We start from the raw sequence: 25,484 nt of genomic DNA, 5'->3' as shown, positions 1-25,484 counted from the left end.
TTTTGTTCCACAGGCTGCAGGATTGTAGTTCTTCTTGTTCTGCTGTCTGCCCTCTGGTGGATGAGGCTCTCTAAGAGGCTTGTGCACGTTTCCTGATTGGAGGGACTGGTGGTGGGTAGAGCTGGGTGTTGCTGTGGTGGGCAGAGCTCAGTAAAACTTTAATCCGCTTGTCTGCTGATGGGTGGGGCTGGGTTCCCTCACTGTTGGTTGTTTGGCCTGAGGGGACCCAACACTGGAGGCTACCTGGGCTCTTTGGTGGGGCTAATGGCAGACTCTGGGAGGGCTCACGCCAAGCAGTACTTCCCAGAACTTCTGCTGCCAGTGTCCTTGTCCTCTCGGTGAGCCACAGCCACCTCCATCTCTGCAGGAGACACTCCAACACTATCAGGTAGGTCTGGTTCGGTCTCCTATGGGGTCACTGCTCCTTCCGCTGGGTCCTGATGTGCACACTACTTTGTGTGTGCCCTCCAAGAGTGGAGTCTCTGTTTCCCCCAGTCCTGTCAAAGTCCTGGAGTCAATCCTGCTAGCCTTCAAAGTCTGATTCTCTAGGAATTCCTCCTCTTGCTGCTGGACCCTCAGGTTGGGAAGCCTGACGTGAGGCTCAGAACCTTCACTCCAGTGGGTGGACTTCTGTGGTATAAGTGTTCTCCAGTTTGTAGGTCACCCACCGAGCAGTTATGGGATTTGATTTTATTGTGATTGCGCCCCTCCTACCATCTCATTGTGGCTTCTCCTTCATCTTTGGATGTGGGGTATCTTTTTTGGTGAGTTCCAGTGTCTTCCTGTCGATGATTGTTCAGCAATTAGTTGTGATTCTGGTGCTCTCACAAGAGGGAGTGAGCGCACATCTTTCTACTCCACCATATTGAACCGGTAATCTCCCACACAGGGATTTTTATGCAGAAGTTTGCCTTAAAAGATATTTATGACAAAAAAGAAAAGAAATTCCTCCCAATTCTATATTGTGATATTGGAATGATACCAAAAGAGAGAGGGATACAGAATACGAATTCATATTTACAGTTTGGTGAGATAGTCTTTGATGACTGTAAACCAAAGCGTTATATGTATAAAGTTACAGGAAGCATTTTTAATTAAAAATATGCTTTCTAAATTTGTTTTTGTCTGTTTTCTTTATTGAAGTGAGGCACCTGGTTTTGTATTTTACACTGCTAATATTTTGGGAAAGCCATTATAAAAGAGGAAATAAGGTTTTGAGATGAAAGAAACGGTGTGGAGGTGCCACCTAGTGGTCACATCATCGTGTCTGTATTCTCCTTCTTGCCAGTGGTAATTGGAAGTCAGTGGAGGGTTGCTTGGTAGAGTTGGGGTTTCCTGGAGGATCCCTTTAAGATATAAGTGGTGAATCGATTAGCATATTGTTGTCTTGATAGCATAATGTTTTTCCCTTTGTTTTATGGTCACTAAAATTATCCTGCTCCAAATTCATTATTTAAAATAACTTGTATTAGCTGGATGGTTTTTGTTATCCTTTTTGCTAGTGTTAACTAATTATGCCAGCAAGATTTGAGTTATACTTGAAAATCATAGCTTCGTGACTTTTTTACCATTTCATTGAAATGATCTGACATGTGAACATACAGAAGACATGTCGTGTGTCTGGAGTGTATTGCGGGACCTAACCGAAGTCTGGATGATGGCCAAGTGCTGTGAAATTTCATTAAAAGTCTTTCTTCTTCTTTTAGGATTAATCTGTCTTTAGAATAATTCCATAGAAGAAAAAGATCAATGGGAAAACTCATCTTTTAGAATTTTTTTTTTCAGATTAGCTGTGTTCAGCAAGCACATACCTCATTAGAAAGATAGCCTGTACTGTTAGACAGTTGACTGTACTAATTTCTTTTCTTTACCCTTAAACCACGTGTAATCCAGAATCATGTCAAATATTGAAGTTTTTCAAAACAAACTGCTAGTGATAGAGATCTTAAGAGTGATCAAAATTCCCAGAGATGTATTTTATCTCCTCAGTGACGAGTAATCTTTGAAAGTTCCTCTGTTCGTGTGTATGATAGGGGGAGGGAGTTAGGGGTTGGGGAGGAATGTTTGCAGTAAAGGACTGTTACTGGGTTATAAAATAAATTTTCTCAGGATGATTTTTACTTTATTAGTATTGTTTTGGTATCTATTTTGGGCAGTATTTGCACAAAGAATCTTAACATCTGATTAGGTACTAACATTTTGTCTTTTACACATGAATAGTGGTTGTGGTTTTTTTGTCAAGGAAATTCTCATGGTGGAATTAAATAAAACATTAAAGAAACAACAGGAGAGCTCTTCAGAACAACGTAGACTTTAGCTAAAAACTTCCCGAAAGATGCTCTCTGAGATTTGCAAAGACAGCCCAGATAACACACCAGTCACTTAGATTGTAAAATGTCTACTGCATGGGGGTCATTGCTGAGAAGAATACAAAAGTATGTATGATGGAGTCTGTGTTCTCAAGGTCCTTGTAAGAGGCAGTATTGAGACAAGTGTGGAGCCAAATTGTCTGTGTTTGAGTCCCTGCTTTGTCCCTTACTAGTAGTGTGACTTTTGAGAAGTTACTTGACCTCTCTCTGCCTCAGTTTCTTCCTCTGTGAGTGGAGATAATAAGAACTGACCTTGTAGGGTTGAATGGAAAGTTCTTAGGACAGTGCCTGGATATATGGGGACTCAGTCCACATTGGGTGTTCTCATCTCATCATCTGGTGAGGAAGCCAAAGCATAGGCATCATACACAAGAAGACACTTCAACACTGTATTTGATCAAGTAGGAAATTGTTAGGACCATTTACTAGAATGGTTCACAAAAGACAAACCAGTATGAGCTAGGATATTTTAGAAAGGGAGGAAATAGGAATAGAACTGAGTTTTGAACACTTCAAAAAAAAAAAAAAGATCTGAAGCCAGTTTTTCCTATTCAGATTTCAGTTGTGGAGAATTATGATTCTTTTTTTTTTTTTTAACATCTTTATTGGAGTATAATTGCTTTACAATGGTGTGTTAGTTTCTGCTTTATAACAAAGTGAATCAGTTATACATATACATATATCCCCCTATATCTTCCCTCTTGCGTCTCCCTCCCTCCCACCCTCCCTATCCCACCCCTCTAGGTGGTCACAAAGCACTGAGCTGATCTCCCTCTGCTATGCGGCTGCTTCCCACTAGCTAGCTATTTTACATTTGATAGTGTATATATGTCCATGCCACTCTCTCACTTTGTCCCAGCTTACCCTTACCATTCCCCCTCCCCGTGTCCTCAAGTCCATTCTCTAGTAGGTCTGCGTCTTTACTTCTGTTCTGCCCCTAGGTTCTTCATGACCATGTTTTTTTTTTTTTTTTAGATTCCATATATATGTATTAGCGTACGGTATTTGTTTTTCTCTTTCTGACTTACTTCACTCTGTATGACAGACTCTAGGTCCATCCACCTCACTACAAATAACTCAATTTCGTTTCTTTTTATGGCTCAGTAATATTCTATTGTATATATGTGCCACATCTTCTTTATCCATTCATCTGTCGATGGACACTTAGATTGTTTCCATGCCCTGGCTATTGTAAATAGAGCTGCAATGAGCATTGTGGTACATGACTCTTTTTGAATTATGGTTTTCTCAGGGTATACGCCCAGTAGTGGGATTGCTGGGTTGTATGGTAGTTCTATGTTTAGTTTTTTAAGGAACCTCCATACTGTTCTCCATAGTGGCTGTATCAATTTACATTCCCACCAGCAGTGCAAGAGGGTTCCCTTTTCTCCACAGCCTCTCCAGCATTTATTGTTTGTAGATTTTTTGATGATGGCCATTCTGACTGGTGTGAGATGATATCTCATTGTAGTTTTGATTTGCATTTCTCTAATGATTAGTGATGTTGAACATCCTTTCATGTGTTTGTTGGCAATCTGTATATCTTCTTTGGAGAAATGTCTACTTAGGTCTTCTGCCCATTTTTGGATTGGGTTGTTTGTTTTTTTGATATTGAGCTGCATGAGCTGCTTGTAAATTTTGGAGATTAATCCTTTGTCAGTTGCTTCATTTGCAAATATTTTCTCCCATTCTGAGGGTTGTCTTCTCGCCTTGTTTAAGTTTTCCTTTGCTGTGCAAAAGCTTTTAAGTTTCCTTAGGTCCCATTTGTCTATTTTTGTTTTTATTTCCATTTCTTAGGAAGTGGGTCAAAAAGGATCTTGCTGTGATTTATGTCAAAGAGTGTTCTGCCTATGTTTTCCTCTAAGAGTTTGATAGTGTCTGGCCTTACATTTAGGTCTTTAATCCATTTTGAGTTTATTTTTGTGTATAGTGTTAGGGAGTGTTCTAATTTCATTCTTTTATATGTGGCTGTCCAGTTTTCCCAGCACCACTTATTGAAGGGGCTGTCTTTTCTCCACTATATATTCATTCTTGCTTCCTTTATCAAGGATAAGGTGACCGTATGTGCGTGGGCTTATCTCTGGGCTTTCTATCCTGTTCCATTGATCTATATTTCTGTTTTTGTGCCAGTACCATACTGTCTTGATTACTGTAGCTTTGTAGTATAGTCTGAAGTCAGGGAGCCTGATTCCTCCAGCTCGTTTTTTCTTTCTCAAGATTGCTTTGGCTATTTGGGGCCTTTTGTGTTTCCATACAAATTGTGAAATTTTTTGTTCTAGTTCTGTGAATAATGCCAGTGGTAGTTTGATAGGGATTGCATTGAATCTGTAGATTGCTTTGGGTAGTATAGTCATTTTCACAATGTTGATTCTTTCAATCCAAGAACATGGTATATCTCTCCATCTGTTTGTATCATCTTTAATTTCTTTCATCAGTGTCTTATAATTTTCTGCATCAGTGGGAGGGATCTGTGAAGGAGGAAAGGTTTCCACACACTAGGAAGCCCCTTTGCAGGCGGAGACTGCGGGTGGCAGAGGGGGGAAGCTTCGGAGCCATGGAGGAGAGCACGGCAACTGGTGTGCGGAGGGCAAAGCGGAGAGATTCCTGCACAGAGGATCTGTGCTGACCAGCACTCACCAGCCGGAGAGGCTTGTCTGCTCACCCGCCGGGATGGGCGGGGCCTGGGAGCTGAGGCTCGGGCTTCAGAGGCTGGATCCCAGGGAGAGGACTGGGATTGGCTGCGAGAACACAGCCTGAAGGGACTAGTGTGCCACAGCTAGCCGGGAGGGAGTCCGGGAAAAAGTCTGGAGCTTCGGAAGAGGCAAGAGACATTTTCTTGCCTCTTTGTTTCCTGGTGTGTGAGGAGAGGGGATTAAGAGCGCCACTTAAAAGAGCTCCAGAGATGGGCACGAGCCGCGGCTATCAGTGCCGACCCCAGAGATGGGCATGAGATGCTAAGGCTGCTGCTGCTGCAGCCACCAAGAAGCCTGTGAGCAAGCACAGATCACTATCCACACCTCCCCTTCCGGGAACCTGTGCAGCCCTCCACTGCCAGGGTCCCGTGACCCAGGGACAACTTCCCCGGGAGAACGCATGGCACGCCTCAGGCTGTTGCAATGTCATGCCGGCTTCTGCCGCCACAGACTCACCCCACACTCTGTACCCCTCCCTCCCCTTGGCCTGAGTGAGCCAGAGCCCTCGAATCAGCTGCTCCTTTAACCCCGTCCTGTTTGAGAGAAGAACAGACGCCCTCAGGCGACCTACACGCAGAGGTGGGGCCAAATCCAAAGCTGAACCCCAGGAGCTGTGCGAACAAAGAAGAGAAAGGGAAACCTCTCCCAGCAGCCTCAGGAGCAGCGGATTCATCTCCACAATCAACCTGATGTACCCTCCATCTGTGGAATACCTGAATAGGCAGCGAATCATCCCAAATTGAGGAGGTGGACTTTGGGAGACACAATATATATATATTTTTTCCTTTTTCTCTTTTTGTGAGTGTGTATGTGTATGCTTCTGTGTGTGATAGCTCTGCTTTTACCATTTGTCCTAGGGTTCTGCCTGTCCTTTTTTTTTTTTTTTTTTTTTGGTATAGTTTTTAGCGCTTGTTATCATTGGTGGATTTGTTTTTTGGTTTGGTTGCTCTCTTCTTTATTTTTTAAAATTACTTAAAAAGATTTTCTTTAATAATTATTTTTTATTTTAATAACTTTATTTTATTTTATCTTCTTCTTTCTTTCTTTGTTTCTTTTTTTTTTCTCCCTTTTATTCTGAGCCGTGTGGATGACAGGCTCTTGGTGCTCCAGCCAGGCGTCAGGGCTGTGCCTCTGAGGTGGGAGAGCCAACTTCAGGACACTGGTCCACAAGAGACCTCCCAGATCCATGTAATATCAAACAGCGAAAATCTTCCAGAGATCTCCATCTCAACGCCAAGACCCAGCTCCACTCAACGACCAGCAAGCTTCAGTGCTGGACATCCTATGCCAAACAATTAGCAAGGCAGGAACACAACCCCACCCATTAGCAGAGAAGCTGCCTAAAATCATAATAAGGCCACAGACACCCCAAAACACACCACCAGACGTGGACGTGCCCACCAGAAAGACAAGATCCAGCCTCATCCACCAGAACACAGGCACTAGTCCCCTCTACCAGAAAACCTACACAACCCACTGGACCAACCTTAGCCACTGGGGGCAGACACCAAAAACAACGGGAACTACGAATCTGCAGCCTGGGAAGAGGAGACCCCAAACACAGTAAGATAAGCAAAATGAGAAGACAGAGAAACACACAGCAGATGAAGGAGCAAGGTAAAAACCCACCAGACCTAACAAATGAAGAGGAAATAGGCAGTCTACCTGAAAAAGAATTCAGAATAATGATAGTAAAGATCTTCCAAAATCTTGGAAATAGAATGGAGAAAATACAAGAAATGTTTAACAAGGGCCTAGAAGAACGAAAGAGCAAACAAACAATGATGAACAACACAGTAAATGAAATTAGAAATTCTCTAGAAGGGATCAGTAGCAGAATAACTGAGACAGAAGAATGGAGAAGTGACCTGGAAGATAAAATAGTGGAAATAACTACCACAGAGCAGAATAAAGAAAAAAGAATGAAAAGAATTGAGGACAGTCTCAGAGACCTCTGGGACAACATTAAATGCACCAACATTCGAATGATAGGGGTCCCAGAAGAAGAAGAGAAAAAGAAAGGGACTGAGAAAATATTTGAAGAGATTATAGTTGAAAACTTCCCTAATATGGGAAAGGAAATAGCTAATCAAGACCAGGAAGCACAGAGAGTCCCATACAGGATAAATCCAAGGAGAAATACGCCAAGACACATATTAATCAAACTATCAAAAATTAGATACAAAGAATTATGATTCTTGATGCTGTGTCCTTCTGTAGGGCTAAGGACAAAAAGTAAGCTCTCCCCTTGTTTCTTCATCATTCATTTTTCATTCATTGAGCAACGATTTATGGACTATGTCCTATGTGCCAGGCACTGTGCTTGGCACTGGGGAATCCAATGGGGAGGGAGGCAGACAAGAATCACTGCTGTAGTTTTTGTTCTCCAACCTTTTAAATAATTTTTCCCATGTGCCTCAGTGTGCTCTCTGGATTCCTCACGCTCAACTTTAAAAAATTTTTATGTTATAAAACCATTGACTGTGAAAATTTTCAAACACATACAACAAGATAGTCAGAGGAGTCTAATGAAAACCCAGGTACCCATTACCCATCCTCAGCTTCAACGTTTATCATATCTATGACCCCCTTCCTGACCCTATGCCTGTAGGAGTTATTTTAAAGCAAATCCAAGACATCATGTCATTTCACCCATAAATACTCAGTATGAGTCTCTAATTGATAAGGGTTTTTAAGAAATATAACCACTGTGCCATTATCCACCTAACAAAATTAAGAATAATTTCTTAATATTAAATTATCTCTAAGATATTTAAATTTTTTTAAAGTTTAAATTAACACACAGAAAAATGGACTTTCTTGGTGTAAGGTCCCATGAATTTTAACACATGTAAGAATACAGAACAGTTCCATTGCTTCCCCAAACTCTCCATGCTATCCGTTTGTAGTTACACTCTTCCCACATCTGTAGGAGAACACCATATAAATGGAATAATGTGGCATATATTCTTGTGTCTGGTTTCTTTTGCTCAGCATAACGCCTTTGAAATTCATTCAAGTTGCATGTATCTATAGTTCTTTCCCTTTTTTTGCTATATTCCATTGTATGAAATACAATGAATAGTTTTCCATTGTATGGATGTACCATAGTTTGTCCATTTATCTGTTGAAGGATATTTGGGCTATTTCCAATTTTTGGCAGTAATCAATAGAACTGTTATAAACTTCGTATCCAGGTTTTTGTGTGAACATCAATTTTCATTTCTCTGAGATAAATGCTCAAAAGTGAATTGCTGAGTTGTTTGGTAAGTATATGTTTACCTTTAGAAGAAACTGCAAAAACTGTTTTCCACAGTGGCTATACATTTTGCATTTCCCTTCAGTCATATATGATTGTTTGAATTGTTCCATAGTCTTTCCAGCACTTGGCATTGTTAGAATTTAAAATTTTAGCCATTTTAGTAGGTGTGTAGTGGTATATCATCATTGTTTTAATTTGCATTTTCCTGTGGCTAATGATGTTGAATGTATTTTCATGAGCCTATTTACCATGTATACATCCCCTTTGGTGAAATGTTTGTCTTTTGCCCATTTTTTTAAGTTGGGCTGTTTATTTTCTTACTGTTGAGGTTTGAGAGTTCTTTAAATATTCTGTTTCCAAGTCCATTATCAGATAAAGGACTGATTTATCTTTTTTGCAAAATATTTTCTTCTACTTTGTTGGCTTGTCTTTTCATTCTCTTAACAGTGTCTTTTGCAGAGCAGAAAATTTTAATTTTGAGGTAGTTTTAATTTATCGCTTTCTTCTTTTGGTGTCATGTCTAGAAATCTTTGCCTAACCCCGGGTCATGAAGATTTTCTTTTATGTTTTCTTTTAAAAGTTTTATAGTTTTACATTTTAACACTAGATATATGATCCATTTTGAGTTAATTTTGTTTTGTTTTGTTTTGTTGTTTTTCCTGTATAAAAAAGGATCCCAATATCAAGGTATAGGGAAGGGGAAGAACAAGGGACATACCCCTTGGTGTAAGGACACAGAGGGGGCAGGAGAAGGATAAGCCTCAAAAGGAGGGGTGGGAGGGGAATGTCATTAAGGCAGCAAAATATTCTCTGTAAAACATTGGGGGAGTCTCCAGAGCCTCAGGGATGAAGGCAGAGGTTGCCTTCTTAGTGGGGGACTCTCCACTCAAATGTTCAAAGGAAGGGAATGTTGGCTTCTCTTCTCCTGGTTCTGTTGCAACTCTTCCGTCCGTGGCTCACTCTGGGTTACCTTCTGCCTTATGTAGATAAGAGTGCTGCAGGGCTCGGAAGACAGAGATTCACTTGTGTGGGTTAAAAGTCAGCATCTCCAGCAGCAGCTGTGCTCCAGACTCCTCCATCTCAGGTACCACCGACTGCACTGCGTGGGGCCCTCTGAGGGAAAAGGCTCCTGGGGGTAGAGACACATCTCGGGGCCAGTCATCCTCTGGGGGCAGTTCAGTCAGGTCAAAGATTTTGCCTAACTGGTCAGCTTCAGAGTTTCCACAGAAGAGAGGCTTTCGACGAAACATCTCTGTGAAGGTACAGCCAACGCTCCACATGTCCACAGGGGTTGCATACGTAGACTGCAAAAGAACTTCTGGAGCACGGTACCAGAGTGTAACAACCACAGGTGTTAAGTGCCATCTGGTAGCTATAGATTCTGGCCAGGCCAAAGTCAGCCAGCTTGACTGTTCCACCACTTGTCACCAGAATGTTCTCTGGCTTCAGGTCTTGGTGAATGATGCAGTTGGCATGAAGGAAATCTAGGCCTCTTAGAAACTGGTGCATCAGATCCTTGATGGTCTCCACTGGCAAGCCTGGTGGGGGTGCCTTGTCTAGATATGTCCTTAGGTCTTGGTCCACATGCTCAAACACCAGGGTCACTTTGGTCTCCCGGTCAGTTCAGGCTGTGGCACAGACATCCATCAGCCAGACAACATTGGGATGCTCAAAAGCCTCCAGTCGCCACAATAAGCCACCCCATGAACTGTGCTGATGGGAAGGCCCCCTCCAGCACCTCCTCCACTGGGGACTCTTACACTCTTGAGGGCCACAGAGAAGCCACTGTGGGGATCATGGGCCTTATACACCGTCCCATAGGCACCAACACCAATCTCAGCCACTGGCTCATATCGAGGGGTAGCCATTCTCAGACCAGAGGAGACCCTACAATCACAGAGACTCCTACCACCGAAATTCCTTCCACAGTTCGGATGGTATGAGCCTCACCCCGTGTCTGGAGCTGCGGGGGCGGCCTGTTATTGGGGCCTCGGAGCTGGTTCCTGGCGCCATACACTTGAGCTTGGTCCGGGGCGGCTGGCCGCTACGGGGCCGACCATAGACCTTGAATTAAATTTTATAAAAGGTACAAGGTTTAGGTCAAGGTTCTTTTGTTTTTGCATATGGATGTCCATTTGTTCCAACACCATTTGCTGAGGACTGTTTTTTTTCCATTGAATTATTTTTACACTCTTTTCAAATATAACCTGGCCGTATATGTGTGGATCTATTACTGGACTCTTTATTCTGTTCTATTGCTCTATTGTGTCTATCCCTTTGCCGGTACTGCACTGTCTTAATTACTGCAGCTTTATGGTAAGTCTTCAAATCAGGTCATGTGATTTCCCTAATTTTATTTTTCTTTTATCAAAATTATTTTGGCTATCCTAGTTCTTTTTTGTCTTTTCATATAAATTTTAGAATCAGCTTGTCTATATGTATAGAGAATCATGCTAGGATTTTGATTGAGGTTGCACAAATTTATAGATAAGTTTGGTGAGAACAGACATCTTTATTATGTTGAATCTTCCAATCCATCAACATGGTACACCTTTCTATTTATTTAAGTCTTTGATTTCTTTCAGCAGCATTTTGTAGTTTCAGTATATAGATCCTGTACATACGTTTTTAGATTTATACTTAAGTATTTAGTTTTTTGGAACTATTATAAATGGTATGTTTTTTGGCATCTAGTTGTACCATGCTAGTATATATATAAATATGATTAATTTTTGTGTGTTGACTTTTATCTGGTGAACTTGCTAAACATCACTTATTAGTTCCAGGAGGGTTTTTTTGTTTCCTTCCTGGTACCATGGGGCTTTCTCCATAGTCAGTCATCTTGTCTGTGAATAGGAATAGTTTTATTTCTTAATTTCCAATCTTGTATACCTTTTATTTCTTCTTCTTGCCTTTTTTTCTTACACTGGCAAAAACTTCCAGTACAGTTTTGAATAGGGGTGATGAGAGTGGACATTCCTGCTTTGTTTTTAATTTTGGGATTAAAGCATTCAATCTTTTACCATTAAGTATGATTTTAGCTGCAGGTTTTATCTGGTTGAAGAAGTTCCCTTTTATTCCTGCTTTGCTGAGAGAGTTTTAAAATCAAGAATGGATGTTAAATTTTTCAAATGCTTTTCTATATCAATTGATGTGATTGTTATTATTATTTTTATCATTTTTCCAGTAGACTGCTACTCTGGTAGATTACATTGGTTGGTTTTTGCCTATTGAACTAGTCTTGCATTCCCATGATAAACCTACTTGGTTGAGGTTCATGTCAAGTTTTGAAGTTCCAGCTGGAGATGTCTAATAAGGGATCAACTAGCAGAGAACATGTAGATAGACTTGTCTTTGGGCTGATATTTATACTGGAAATCAGTTGGCTATTTGGGCTGTTAACCACCCGATTAACTTCTGTTGACCTGCTCCCTGAGAACCCACCCAGTGAGCAACCATGCCTCTGCTGCTTATATACTTTACTTCTGCCCCCATCTATGTACATATATTTGGTTTTGTTCTTTTTCCTTGCCTGTACTGGACCAGGACCTTTTATCTATTGGCCACTTCTAGGCATCTACTTCCTCCATCTGTGCTTGGCATATTTAATTTATAGCAGAAGAGTTTGAGGATAAATTGTATTTTAAGAAACAAACATTTATTTTAATATAAACACATCTGTGATTAGAGTATTCAAATTTAAATGATATTAAGTAACTGTTTTCACTAATTTGGTCCTTTCATGAGGCAAGAAAACAATATGGATGTCTTGTCATATGTAGTCCTCTAAGATCTGATTTTAAATTGCAATTTATTTTGGAAGGTCATGGAAACAAACCAGAGAGTAATATAAATGTTTGCATGTGGTTAACATAGTTTGCTTGCCTCCCCGGGGGCTAAATTCCAAAGAATTTGTTTCTGTATTCTTGAATCTGGAGACAGTACAGCGATGCAGAGATCCCTGTGAAAGCAAGCCCTCATCCAGGGAGCCTCGGAGCGCATGGCCCCCCTGCTTGCCCCCTTCCTGGGAAACAGTGAGGATGCCGTGGGTTGTGGTGTGAGCTCAGAGTGCTGCTTTCTGTTAGAACATAGTCTCAGTTTCTTTGAGCAAACCATTAATAGATGTCAAATTCACATCATAGGTTTTAGTTCCCAAGCAGTGTTAAAAGCAAACGTGTGGGGTTTTATATTTCCAGCTGCCTTTTTTTTTTTCGAAGTAAAATATGTAGGTTTTGGTTTTCAGCAGGCCACATTTCTAATAAAAACAGTTGGAACAAAATATGTTTTATAAGCATATAAAAATGTCAGACCGTAATGATTTTAGTGCTGCATATTTAAAAAATGGGTCACTAATATTTAAGATGTTAGTATCTGCAAAGAAAGTAAATTATGGAAAGTAAATGACAATATATCATTTATGTAAAGGAGAAGGTGGTTGGAAACTAGTTCAGCAACCGTATTGAGACCATTTTATTTCAGCTTCTATATAATATGCATGTCTTTCAGCTTTAAGTTATTTAAATTTTGGCCTTAAAATTATTAAACCTTTGTACTTGAAACTGGGCCCCAAAGTTTCAAAAATCCCATCTGTGTTTGGAGACATAATTCATTATGTGAAAAAGTATCTTCTTTCCATGGTCTCACCAGAGAAAGCATCTCAGTAGGTTCTGGTCCCCAAATCAGTTGTGTTTCCTTCTCATAGGTCCATTTCTATCATCTGATTGACATGCTGAGCTCCTTTTGCCCTGTCTGCTAGGAAGCTCAGAAAAAGATTCTTCAGCCCATTTCTAACAAGGCTACAGAACTTTTAGCCTATGCATTTGGCACACTGTCATTTTCATCTTATTTCTTTCACCTTTATTTTTCTTTTGCCTAATTTTTTTCACTTAACTCTCTTCCCTTGTTATGCTGTAGTTAGTGTTATAAGTTACTGTATATCCATATTGGAATTATATAGTTGGAAATGGATTTTTATAAATCTGATTTCTTTTTCTTTGATCACTTCATCCATATCATTACATTTTCCTAGCAGTTTGCCTTTTTTTTTTTTTTTTTGTAACTTAGACAATTACATATTCTTAAATGATAAAATTCCAAACAGGAAAATTCCTGGGACATATTTTAAGAAATCTTTACTGCCTTTTCAGATAATAAAAGTAATGCTAACTAGTTATAAAAACTTCAAACATCATAGAAATATACAATGTAGCAAATAAAGGTCTTCTATAATCTCCTCCTTCCAAAACAAAAACAAAAATAAAACTCAAAAAGCAAAACCCCAAACTGTTAACTATTTGGTGTATAGCTCTATGGCATGACTTCAAGTTGTATTATATTGGAGTGGCAGTGGGAACTTTTTTTCCTCTGTGAATCTTGGCTGCATAACTTTTTCTCATTTCTATGCTGATACATATATATTTTTCTTCTTCTTCTTCCTCCTCTCCTCCTCCTCCCCCTTCCCTCCCCCTCCCCCTCCTCTGCCCTTTTCCTCCTCCCCCCCCTCCTCCTCCTCCTTTGTCTTCACAGTCTTGAATATGTGCTAGTCAAATATGAGGATTATACAACTCAGTATTCTAGGAATGCTTTGTAGGAGGGGTCATGGTTGCTCGCCATACCAAGCAAATGGAATTTTTAAAAAAATTTATTTATTTAATTTATTTATTTTTGGCTGCATTGGGTCTTTGTTGCTGCATGTGGGCTTTCTCTAGTTGCAGCAAGCGGAGGCTATTCTTCATTGCGCGGGCTTCTCATTGTGGTGGCTTTTCTTGTTGTGGAGCACGGGCTCTAGGCGCGTGGGCTTCAGTAGTTGTGGCACATGGGCTCAGTAGTTGTGGCTCGCGGGCTCTAGAGCACAGGCTCAGTAGTTGTGGCACACGGGCTTAGTTGCTCTGCGGCATGTGGGATCTTCCCGGACCAGGGCTCGAACCCCTGTCCCCTGCATTGGCAGGTGGATTCTTAACCACTGCGCCACCAGGGAAGCCCTGGGCAAATGGAATTTAAGGTGTAGAGGGTGGTGGTTAACAGCCTGGCCATGGCATTGGCATTAGATAGGCCTGTGTTCAAGGCCTGGTAGCTGGGTGACTCCAGGCAAGTTATCTCTCCTCTATAAGGCCTGGTTTTCTGGGGATAGTAATACTTGTTTTAAAGTGTTGTTGTTATGAACAAATGAAAGATTGTATATAAAGCAGTTAGCACAGTGTCTGGTACGTAGTAAAGGCTAAATAAATGTTAGCTGCTGTATTAGTGATATTTTGACTAATTACTGATTGCTGTTTAATAGAGTAATTCTAAATAATTGCGTGCAAACAAAATAGAAGTTTACTTCTTTCTCATATTATGTCTAGATAGAAGGCCCAGGGCTGACTGTGGCTCCACAGTTACTAAGGACCAGGTTCTTTGTACCTTGATGCTTGTATACAGTTGTCCCTTGGTATCCATGGGGGCATGGATACCAAAATCTGTGGATGCTCAAGACCCTTATTTAAAATGATGTAGTACAGTCAGCCCTCTATATCCACGGGTTCCGCATGGGTTGAATCTATGGATGTGGAAACTGCAGATATGGAGGGCCCCTGTATCTTCCATCTGTCATTTCAGATATAGCAGAACTCTTATTTTTAAATGAGACTTCATGATTGTCTTAGCTGAATAGTAGCTGAGACTATGACCAAAATTTGGATATTACTTGGGGCAGACATTCTTTTCCCCATGTCAGTTTGCCAGGGCAACAGTTCAGGAAAATGTACATGGACTTAATAATATTTGTCCAGATCTGTTTGGTTTCTAAAGCTGGATTTAAGATATTCAGGGTTTTTGGTTGCTTAGCTTTTAGTCTAGTTTGGACTTTTGGGCTACTGAAGTAATTACACTGAACTATTCTCCATCTTTCTTAAAAACCTATAGAACTTCCTAAAACTTCATGAAAGTTGATTTAGCTTGTTTTAATTAACAAGGAGAAAAACTGATTCAAAGACATTAAACAGCTTAGTAAACTCGGCTGAAGAATGAACCTGTGTTTACGAATAGCCCAACATCCAGACAAGATCCTCCCTTGCTTTTGGATTCTGTTTTGAGACCTTTGCAGTGAAGCCTTTTCCTGGATTGAAAATAAAAAAAAAAAGATAACAACAAAACAATACCCAAAGAATTGAAAAACCTAACAGCCTTTTGATCAGTCAGTCAGTGAATCTGGTTTCTACTGTTTAATTTTAGCTTTTAGGGCTTGGTGTGGACAGATTTTACAGGGAGGCAGACTCGGGCTTTTTGATTTCATGTTGCCTTCCTGTAGGGATGCAGCGTTTCCATTGGATGAATCCAGAATTCTGTTACTGTCATTGACTTTACATAGTGATAACATAAAACAGCATTAAAGAAAGAAAATCCCACACCCTTGATAATAGTTGGTAGCAGAATTTTATTTTTAGAAAGCAAAATTTGGAAACAACTGTATTTATTATTTTAAAAGTTTTTAAAGTATTTTTGTAATGTGTGTTTCACTGTTATCATTACTCTACATATGAATGCTTCTATATTTTAAACAAAATATTCACTAATATTTACCTTTCCGATGAGATATTTTATTTGCACGACTATTTTTAAAGCATGTGCTCATTTTGGTGGAGTTGCTCTTGTGGTGTTTATATTTACATATTTTCATCTTCCTTATGAATGTCTTGTTTCTGACATAAGACTAAACACCAAATGCTTTTTTTGTGTGGTTGTTGGAGAGCTTACAGATAGAACACACACACAAAAAGAATGTTTATTATTAAATAAATACATTTATATTTCATTTATAAAGAACAGTTTTAGTTATTTTTGTAAGCTTTTAAATATATTGCTAAGTTTTATTAGTAAAACGTACTTTTAACATTTCAGTGTATTTTCTTTCTACAAGTTCTTTTTCAATGTACACAAATTACTCACCCATACCTATATAATAAATTAGAATCTGTGTGTGCATAATGTTTGTATACATACATATAAAATATATATCATATATAAATATATAATATATACTGTGTAAATAATGTTATATTGTAAAAATTCCCCTTGTCAATAATTATACTTTGTGAATACGCTTTTAAATAACTGCCTAGTACCACAGTACATTGTGTGATATACCACATTTTACCAATTCCCTTGTTGTTGAACATTTAGATGTTGTGCTATTAGAAAAAATGCTGCAGCAAACATCCCCATATATTTATCTTTGTAGCCCTCATGATTTCCCTAGGATAAATTCCTAGGAATAGAGTTACTGGATTAAAAGAGTATGAAAAAATTTTAAAGGCTCTTGATACATAACGCCAAATTCATTCATTCAATCAAAAAATATTTTCTAAGCACCAATAATATGTGGTGCTGTCAGGATACAACAATGAATCAGACAGTCTGTCTGCTATCAACTCACAGTCTAGTTGGGGGACAGACATAGGTATGGTTAAGCTCAAGTCTGTGCTCTCCAGAGAGGTTGTATTAATTTACATGTCACTAACACTGTCAATATATGCAAGTAGTTTTGGATGTGTGTGTGTGTTCTTTTGAATTCGGGCATCATGGAATACTTTATAGGAAATAAAATATTTGTGTTTTGATTAGTGCATATCATGAATCACATACCTAATAATTTTTGACATTAGTGATTTAGAAAACCTAATTCATTTCAGTATCCTCATTTCTTTAACAAGGCATTTGTCTACATTTGTATTGTGTTCTCATTTCCATAGCTTTATGAGGTCTTTCCTACCTTGTTCTTCCAGTGTCTTGGTACTTTCTGCCGCTGACACTACAGAGGAGAAGACTCCACTTACACTTGGAATGGTTGATAAAGACTCATTTGCTTAAAACTATCTTACTACGATTTTGTTCTCCTTTTCAAAGGAGAAAGACCCTTATTGTATATGTGTTCTTTATAAATATGGACAAGGCATGTAAGAGTGGAACCTAAATACCTCTAGTAGAGAAAACTCATGGTAATGCTATTATATTTAATTTGCAGATTCTCCAATACCTATTAAGCACTGCCTTAATAATTCAGGACAAAAACAGCAGATTTTCCAATTTTCAGGACAGTAGGTTGATGGGTTGTATTCATATAACTAGTATATTAAATACCTGGCAATCAAAGGCAATTATTTGTCATCAGATTAGACTAGTGACATTAAGGAGGGGAAAACCCCCATGGTTTTAGTGTTGTCTGAGTTGGGAGTCCAAATGCGGTTTTCATGGAGCACTGAGCTGCACTCCCATGTCCAGAACACACAGTCCTTGGGAATAATTATCCTGTTCACCACTTGATAGATTTCCCACATGTGAAGGCTGCCAAGCTCCTCTGGCTTCTAATTTAGAAGCTAAAGAGATTTCCTTACAGGGCTCAACACTGATCTTTGAACAAATGTATGGCCTTCTCCATTCACTCGAAAATGGCTCCAGGTGGACACTGTACCAGGTGTGGCAAGATAAATTATGTGACTGAGCTGTTTTCCAAAACATACTTTTTCACAATAATACAGCTAATGTTTTTCTGGTCCACTGGAATTCTCCAAGACTGACTTTATGACTGCGCGTATGATCTCCGTCCTTAAATTTGTAAACAAACTATTTTTAATAAATAATGAGGGATGGTATAACTTCTACCACTGCACACTTATAGTTTTATCCATTTGTATTTCATCTGATCTTGATGAAGTGCATACTTTTATTTAGCAAATAAAATAAGTGAAGTAGATTGCATATTACACCATGGAAATTCTGAAGATTTGTACTTTTAGGTTAAGTTTTTAGAGAGGTAGGGGTTTCAGTTTGATTATTATTTGGATTCCTGGTTTAATATATCCTTAAATTTTATATTTGAGTTTATATTTGATAAAAGGTATCTTGGTATTGGTAATCTCTTGGGACTTAAATTTTTCAGGCAATATTATGTTGCCAGGATATATCTATATTTTTGCAAGTATCAGTAGTGCACTCTTTTTGAGGGCGGTGTAACATTCCACAGTGGGAATGTACCTACATTTTTTAATACATATTCTTGTAAATAGACTTTTGGGTTATTTCCAGACCTTTTTTTTTTTTTTTTACTATGAAAGCCCTGGTCATGGACATTCTTGTCTATGTCATCTGCTATACATATATAAGAATTCCTCTGGTTTTTACTACTTTGGAGTGGAATTCCTGAGTCATAGGGTATCTGAATGTTCAGCTTTACAAGATAATGCAGTCATGCCTTCCAAAGTGGTTGTACCAGTTTACATTCCTATCATCAATACTTAAGAAATCTTGTTTATCCATATTCTCTGTAAACACTTGGTAGTATCAGACTTTAAAATTTTTGCTCAGTATGTGAGTTTATAATGGTCTTCATTTGCATTTCTCTGATCACTATTAAGGTTAAATATTTATTCAAATATTTATTGCCATATGTATTCCTTCTTTTGAAAAATGCCTGTCCATGTCTTTTGCCTAGTTTTAAAAATTGGATTGACTGGGCTTTTCTTCTTATTACTGGAGTTTTTAATATATTCTTGATACTAATCCTTTGGTGATTTTATAGATGGGAGATATCCTCTCCCAGTTTGTAACTTGTTTTTTTCACTTTTCCTAAGGTGACTTTTAATGGTGAGACATCCTTGATTTTAACAGAGTCAAATTTATTTATATTTTATAATGAACATTTCTCTGTCTTTTAAAGAAAACCTTTCCTTTCAAGGTCAGAAAGAACTAAAAAATATTTTCCACTAAAATTAAAAAATTTTTGCTTCTGATATTTAGTCCTGAACCGTCTGGAATTAGTTTTCATATGATGTGAAGCAGAGGTTCAGTTTTCATTTTTATCACCTAATTCACCATCTCTGTCATATATTAAAGTCATATATGTGTGTGGGACTTTTTCCTGAGCTCTCTTCTATTCCATAGGTCAATATGTTTATCCCTGCCCGGAGTCATGTTCTTTTAATTGGTTCTTAAGAAGAAGTCCTAATATTGGATAGGGCACAACTCCCCTCCTTGCTCTTCTGTTTCAGAAGTGTCTTGGCTGTTTTTGGCTTTTTGTTCTTCCATGAGAATTTTAAAATCAGCTTCTAAAGATCCATGAAGAACCTTCTTAGGATTTTAATTAGCATTGTATTGAATTTTTAGGTCAATTTGGAGAGAATGTCATCTTTATGATATTAGGTCTTCCTAATTATGAACCTGGTATATCTCTCAATCTATTTAGGTATTGTTTAATGTCTCCCAATAAAGTTTAAAACATTCCCATGTTTGAATCTGGCATCTATTTATTCCTAGTTACTTGATATTTTTAATGCTAATTATAAATCATGTCTTCTAAATTATGTGTTTTAGTAGTTTATTGTTGGTGTACAGAAGTGTGATTGGTTTTTGTATGTTAATCTTATATCCAGCCATCTTGCTAAACTCTCTTTTTGAAAAAATAATGTCATTTGTAGATTCTTTGGGGATTTCTATGTATACGTCATAGTTGACATTTTTATCTCCTCTTCCATTCTTTTTGCCTTTTTTCCTTGTACTGTTTAGGAACTCCATGACAATGTTGACTAGAAGTTACAATAATGGGCATTCTTTTCTTGTCCTTGATTTTAAAGGCCATGCTTTTCATGTTTTCCATTAAGTGTGATGTGTATTATAGGGTTTAAAAAATTAAATCAGGTTAAGAATATTCTGTTCTCTATTTCTAATTTACTTAGAGTTTTTATCAAGAATTTACATCAAATTTTACCAAGAGCTTTTCTGAATCTATTGATATACTGGTTTTCCTCCTTTAAACTTCTAATGTGTTAAAATTAAAAATAACTAAAACTAAACAATATGCTTTTAAGGTATACATATGATAAACTACATATTAAAAAAAAAGTCAATGATAAGTACATGACTTAGCAGAACAGTTAACCCAGGTGGGATGGGGAAAATCACTTGATAGATGTAAATTGTTGTTAATGTTCTAGTTCTCATGTCAGGTGGTAAGTTCATGAGAGTATAGTACATTATCTAAAACATACAAATATATGCATAAAAACACAAATGATTAAATACAAAGCAGATCATGAATGGACCATTAAGGAAAGATAAGTGTATGTGTTATGAACTAAGAATTACAATTAATACAGTTCTGTGGTTAAAATAATAAATTTACATTTCTTTATGAGACTGTTGCATTTATACCTGGGTTAGTAAGAAGAGTCTTTTAAACATGCCAATATTTTTCATTGTTATTGGTTAAGTTCCTCTTCTTTAGAGACCTTTTGAGCAGTTTTTGGTTGTGAGACTTAATGTCATGGACTCATATGTACTTTAGGGTCTACACCTCCTAAGAGTGGTAAGTTCTATGACTATCCTGTGTTCTCCATTGTTTAGTCCCCAAACTGCTCGATGATTAAATGGCCCTCATTTTAGGTTGACACTTTGTACACGATGTTCTGTAGTATATAGAGGGCCTCACTCTTTTCTTTTGGTTTCTTAGGCCACACACTTCTGTATTAAATATGCTGTGAATTTCCATCCTACCCCCATCCCATCCATCTCATCATGTGGTGCTGTTGTATGAGGTTTGTAGCTTATGGGGAGGATACTTGGAATGTATTATGGTGATTGTGAACATTTGGAATGAAACAGACCTGAATTTGAACCTTGGCTCTTCTCTTTCCAGCTGTGTGGTCTTTAGAAAATTTAATAACCTCTCTGAGCATCAGTTATCTGAAAAATTTGCATGCTGTCTTCTCCAAGGTCTTTGTGAGTGTTAAACTGCATCTATTATTATTATTATTATTGTCATATCACCATCATATATAATTAATTTTTGAATCTCTATGTAGAGTGGATGCAGTTTCAAGCTGCTGGTCTGGTTTTTCCCTTAAGTGCGCTAAAAGTGCCGGTTGTTTTATTCCCGAAGTTCTGAAAAGAACCACAGTGCCAAAATATCCTTATCTTTACTTTTCAACCAGTGGTTTTTTTCTATTCTGTCTGAACTAGTTCTGGAGAGAGGGGAGAGACAGGCAATCATGTGGCTTACAGCCAGGCCCTTTCTAAGCACCGCTGATAAATGGAGGTGTTCGGGCTGATCTCAATGCTGGGAACAATATTAACAGCGACTGCTCCTGTACCGAGCCTCTCTGCAGCTGCATCTGCTCCTGTGCCGAGCATCTCTACTGAATGCCTTACCCTTAGCATCTCACTAGATTCTCACCCAGTCCCCCAAAGCAGATCTTTCACCTTCATCTTGACATGAGGAAGTTGGGGCTTGGAGAGTAACTAGCCCAGTGTCATGCAGTTAGTAATTTTCAAAACCAGGAGCCACCCCTGGTCTTCTTGACTCCAAAACCCACACTCATAACCACTGCCTATGCAGATGCTGTTTCCTGGAGTATCTTTATATACCATTTTCTTGATTCTGACTTGAAAGTGTGTGGAGCCCAGAACTTAGTGGGATCTGCTGAGTGGGTGATAGTTGGATTCTCTGTGCCGTTTGGGGGAAGCCAGCCCCCTCCTGAGGCAAGAGAGGTTTTGGAAACTTTGGAGGCTAGTTTACCATTTTCTATTAAAAATTCAATCTAAAATGATTTAATGCTGGGATTGGTAGGTTTGAGAGATTTTGCATTATCCACTTTGGGTAAGAATATTTAGATATGTGACCTTCATGGCTATATTTTGGATTTTTAACTCAGAAAACTAGAGGGTTTATAAAAGCCTTTGGAAAATATCTGTAGCATGCTGAAATAAAGTGAGAGCTTCATAAAAATATGCATTAATGCAGGAATCCACTGCCCTCACACTAAGCACAAGAGATCTCTGTTGAACCTTGGGAAAAATAAACTTACTCCCTTGGCTTTTATGGGGGTGGCACTAAAATTTGGTGGTTATGCCCAGGACTAGGGTAGCGGCATAGAAAGAAAGCAGTCTGCAGGAGCCTTTGGGTTCTTTAAACACAACCAAGTGAAGCATTAACATAGTCTTTACAGAATGAAGCCCTGATTCCTTCATTCCATACTGACAGCCGATTTTTTGAAAAAGAAATTCAACTTAAAACGTTAGGTTGCTCTTCTACTTTTACTAAGTATTTAATTAATCATAATTAACCAAAGCATAAAAGGATAAAAATTTCCATTTAAAAGTCTTTCCTTCTCTAGCACACCAAAAAAGTGACACAAAGTTTTGGGAAGAATTGTTACATTTTATTTTTTGCCCTTTCGCTAGTTCCCTACCTTGATCCAGTTAATATTAAAATGCTCAAGAAGCAGTCATCATTCATCTTTCAACTTGATGAACAAGTGTTTTCATTGCAAATGAAGTATGTCCTGTAAATGATTAAACGTTAATAGAAACTAGAATCAACCTGATTTGTTTCAACACCTCTGTTTCTCTGCAGGAGGTAACATATTTCTGTCAGTTTGTCAAAGTGTTATTTTTGCAGCCTCCCTTTTGTTCAAGTAGTGTATATGTGGCTTGGTTTTGAATTCAGTAAAGAATATGACTGAATTCTAAAATGAAAAATAATATAACTCTCAGATTCTGTTTATAAAAAGGTTGCAAACATGCTTACAATACATTTAGAAGTTTGTGACTCCTGAGCATTTCTATGGCATCCCTCAATATTCAGCATTTATAGTGTATTTAAGTTATTGGTAACATTGAATAACATGCAGTATAACATGGCAATCCTATTAGGATTTCCATTTAAACAGCCTAAGATAGCGGCTGTTTCTGCCTATGAAAGAAGTTGGGTTCAACATTCCAGTTCAACCAGTTGATCAATTGACCTTTCTTCAATATTCTTTTGTACATCATTAACAGAGTAATAATTGCTACTCTTTAGTTTACATCCAATACTTCGTTCTTTAATTTACTCCTAATATATGGAAGTACATTTTCTGCCATTTTTATGTGTTTTGGGGCCAAGTTTGTTTTCTGAATTCCTAACTTCTGTTCACCAAATGAGGTAATTAATCACTATTGGAATAGATTTACTCATCCAAACATTGATTGGCATGTAGTAGGTGCTCAGTAAATAATATTTGAATGAATAAATGCTGGACAGTGAATGCAGGGACCTTTGGGCCTCCCTGCATGTCTAATTCAGTGGTCATATATTTAGGGGTTTAGAGTGAACTTTTCCTTTCATATCACTGCTATCTATGTAATGTTTTAAAAATTATCCTTACCTGAATGGTTTAAAATTCCAGTCTTTAAATATTACCTTCAGACTTAGATAAAAGTAAAATTATGGCATTGGCTATAAGTAAGCAGGGAAATATATTAATTTCTGGTTTCTAAGAGGGTTGGAAAAAAGACTTTCCTAGAATGAGCATGATTCTACTCTAATTAAGAACTAAAATTAAATTAAGTGGCTCTAGTTGCATTAAGACTTGGCAGTAGCTCACGAGTGGATCATCCCTCCCTTGTTGGTTTTATATATGTGCTTTGCTGGCAAAAATGCTGATTGTTAATTTATTGATACCAAGCAGTTATAGAACCAGCTTTGTGTAATGCACTGAAAACTAGGCTGAAGGGTATCACACGTTTGGATTATTGTACTTGTTTTTGTTCTCTTGTACATCATGGAATTGCATGTGCACATATAAAAATAACCCTATTGATGTTATTAATTCACTTTTTATATTTCAGAATTTACTTTCCGAGATATAGTTGAACGTTTGTGCTCTGTAAGAGTAGAATGACAAGTCCTTTGAATGATAACCTGAAATAATCTATTATAATGAGAATACATGTTTTAATGCTTTTTTTGAAGTATACATTTTTGTTTTGGTGTGATATATGATGTGAAGGGAAATGTTCACTTAAATCCCTAAATATATGAATTAGATATGAAGAGAGCAGAGAGGCCAAAAGTTCCCTTCCGTTCTGGTTACAGAAGGAATATCGTCTACATTTAACGTAGTAGATCTCTGCCATATAGTGGTGCTATGGCAGAGTCACTGCAGTGACACTGTCATTCCATTAGACATGTTAGTTTAGTTTTACCCTTTTATTTTTAGCTTCATCACTTTCTTCCAAAGTTATTGGAATAAAAAGTCAAGTGTTCAAACTTGGCCTGTGATTCAATTAACTTGAGATTTTATTTAAAAAAGTATCAGCTAGGACTTGATTTACTTAAAATATGAAATAAAAATATCCTTCTGTTAATTAATAGAGTAATCTCAAATCATGTTACTCAACGGGCCTGCTCTTGGCATTTCAAATATGTAGTTAAGTTTTATGTTGACCTAGTTAATATCTCCAGAGTCGGTAGAGTGTGGCGGTTTGGATTCTCAGGCAGAGGTGTGGAGATGGAGTTTGGGAGGCAAGATGTTTATTAGGAGCCTCACCTGTAAAAGGGAGGGGGAGGAAGCATATTTGGGCAGAGGGAGAAGCTGAGCTGCCCGCAGACCTGGCGAGCCTCCACCAACTGGTTGCCAGTTAGTGGTGTCCTGTGTTGGGTGAAGTGGCTGGCCTTCCTCTCCCCCTCACTCAGTCACTGAAAGCGGGCCATCCAGGAAAATGTGTGACCTCAGGCAAGAGGCTCTGAGCAGCTGAGGCTGCCCAGAGAGCTGTCTGCTGGAGGCTGTCTGCTGACCACACTCGCCACAGCTGGGCGGAAAGTCCTTCTCGAAGGGACTGAGCTCTACCATGTGGGGCTCTCATAATTATTATTAACAGTAATACTTATCTGTTGTACACTTATATCATTATCTTCATCTGACCAGTGAAAAATAGAGGCAAAGCAGTGTGCTTAAGATCTTGTGGATAATTCTGGGCAAAGCTAGAAAGAGTAACTTGTGTGTCCTACTGTCTTAACCTTCAGCAAACTGACCTCATGCTACAATGGACATAGTGTTTTTAAATGGGTGGTCACTGTATGTGAGGAAAAAGCAAGGGGAAGAAATCATAGCTACTCAAGAGCTGGCATGGTGACCAAGAAAGGGCCAGGGTTTAGATTCCAGCTGCCTTGGCCTCCCAGTTCATGCTGTCTCCGGCTCTGTGACAGATAAGTCCCTGGTCACTCTGACCTTTGGGGTTCTGATTGGTTAATAAAAGGAATGAAGTTGGCGCATTGACTAAATAGTGTAGGTGAAAGTACATAGTATTAGTGTTCATAGCAGGGAGCACACACAGTACACGTTAATTTACTTAAATACCCAAAACAAG

The 25,484-nt window shown here is 38.5% G+C and overlaps 1 protein-coding gene and 1 pseudogene across 1 annotated transcript in view; one reads left to right on the top strand and one right to left on the bottom strand.

The window, feature by feature from the left end:
• The window catches only part of FSIP1 (fibrous sheath interacting protein 1), a 206,603-nt gene that overhangs the window by 113,504 nt on the left and 67,615 nt on the right, over nt 1-25,484 (top strand). The gene's annotated exons all lie outside the window — the stretch shown is intronic.
• Nucleotides 9,281-10,234, bottom strand: LOC137759298 (cyclin-dependent kinase 4 pseudogene; annotated as a pseudogene).

The sequence above is a fragment of the Eschrichtius robustus genome, chromosome 1, assembly GCF_028021215.1.
Source record: "Eschrichtius robustus isolate mEscRob2 chromosome 1, mEscRob2.pri, whole genome shotgun sequence".
Taxonomy (NCBI): Eukaryota; Metazoa; Chordata; class Mammalia; order Artiodactyla; family Eschrichtiidae; genus Eschrichtius; species Eschrichtius robustus.
Note: the sequence above shows the minus strand (reverse complement) of the source record. Positions and strands in the feature narration are given on the sequence as shown.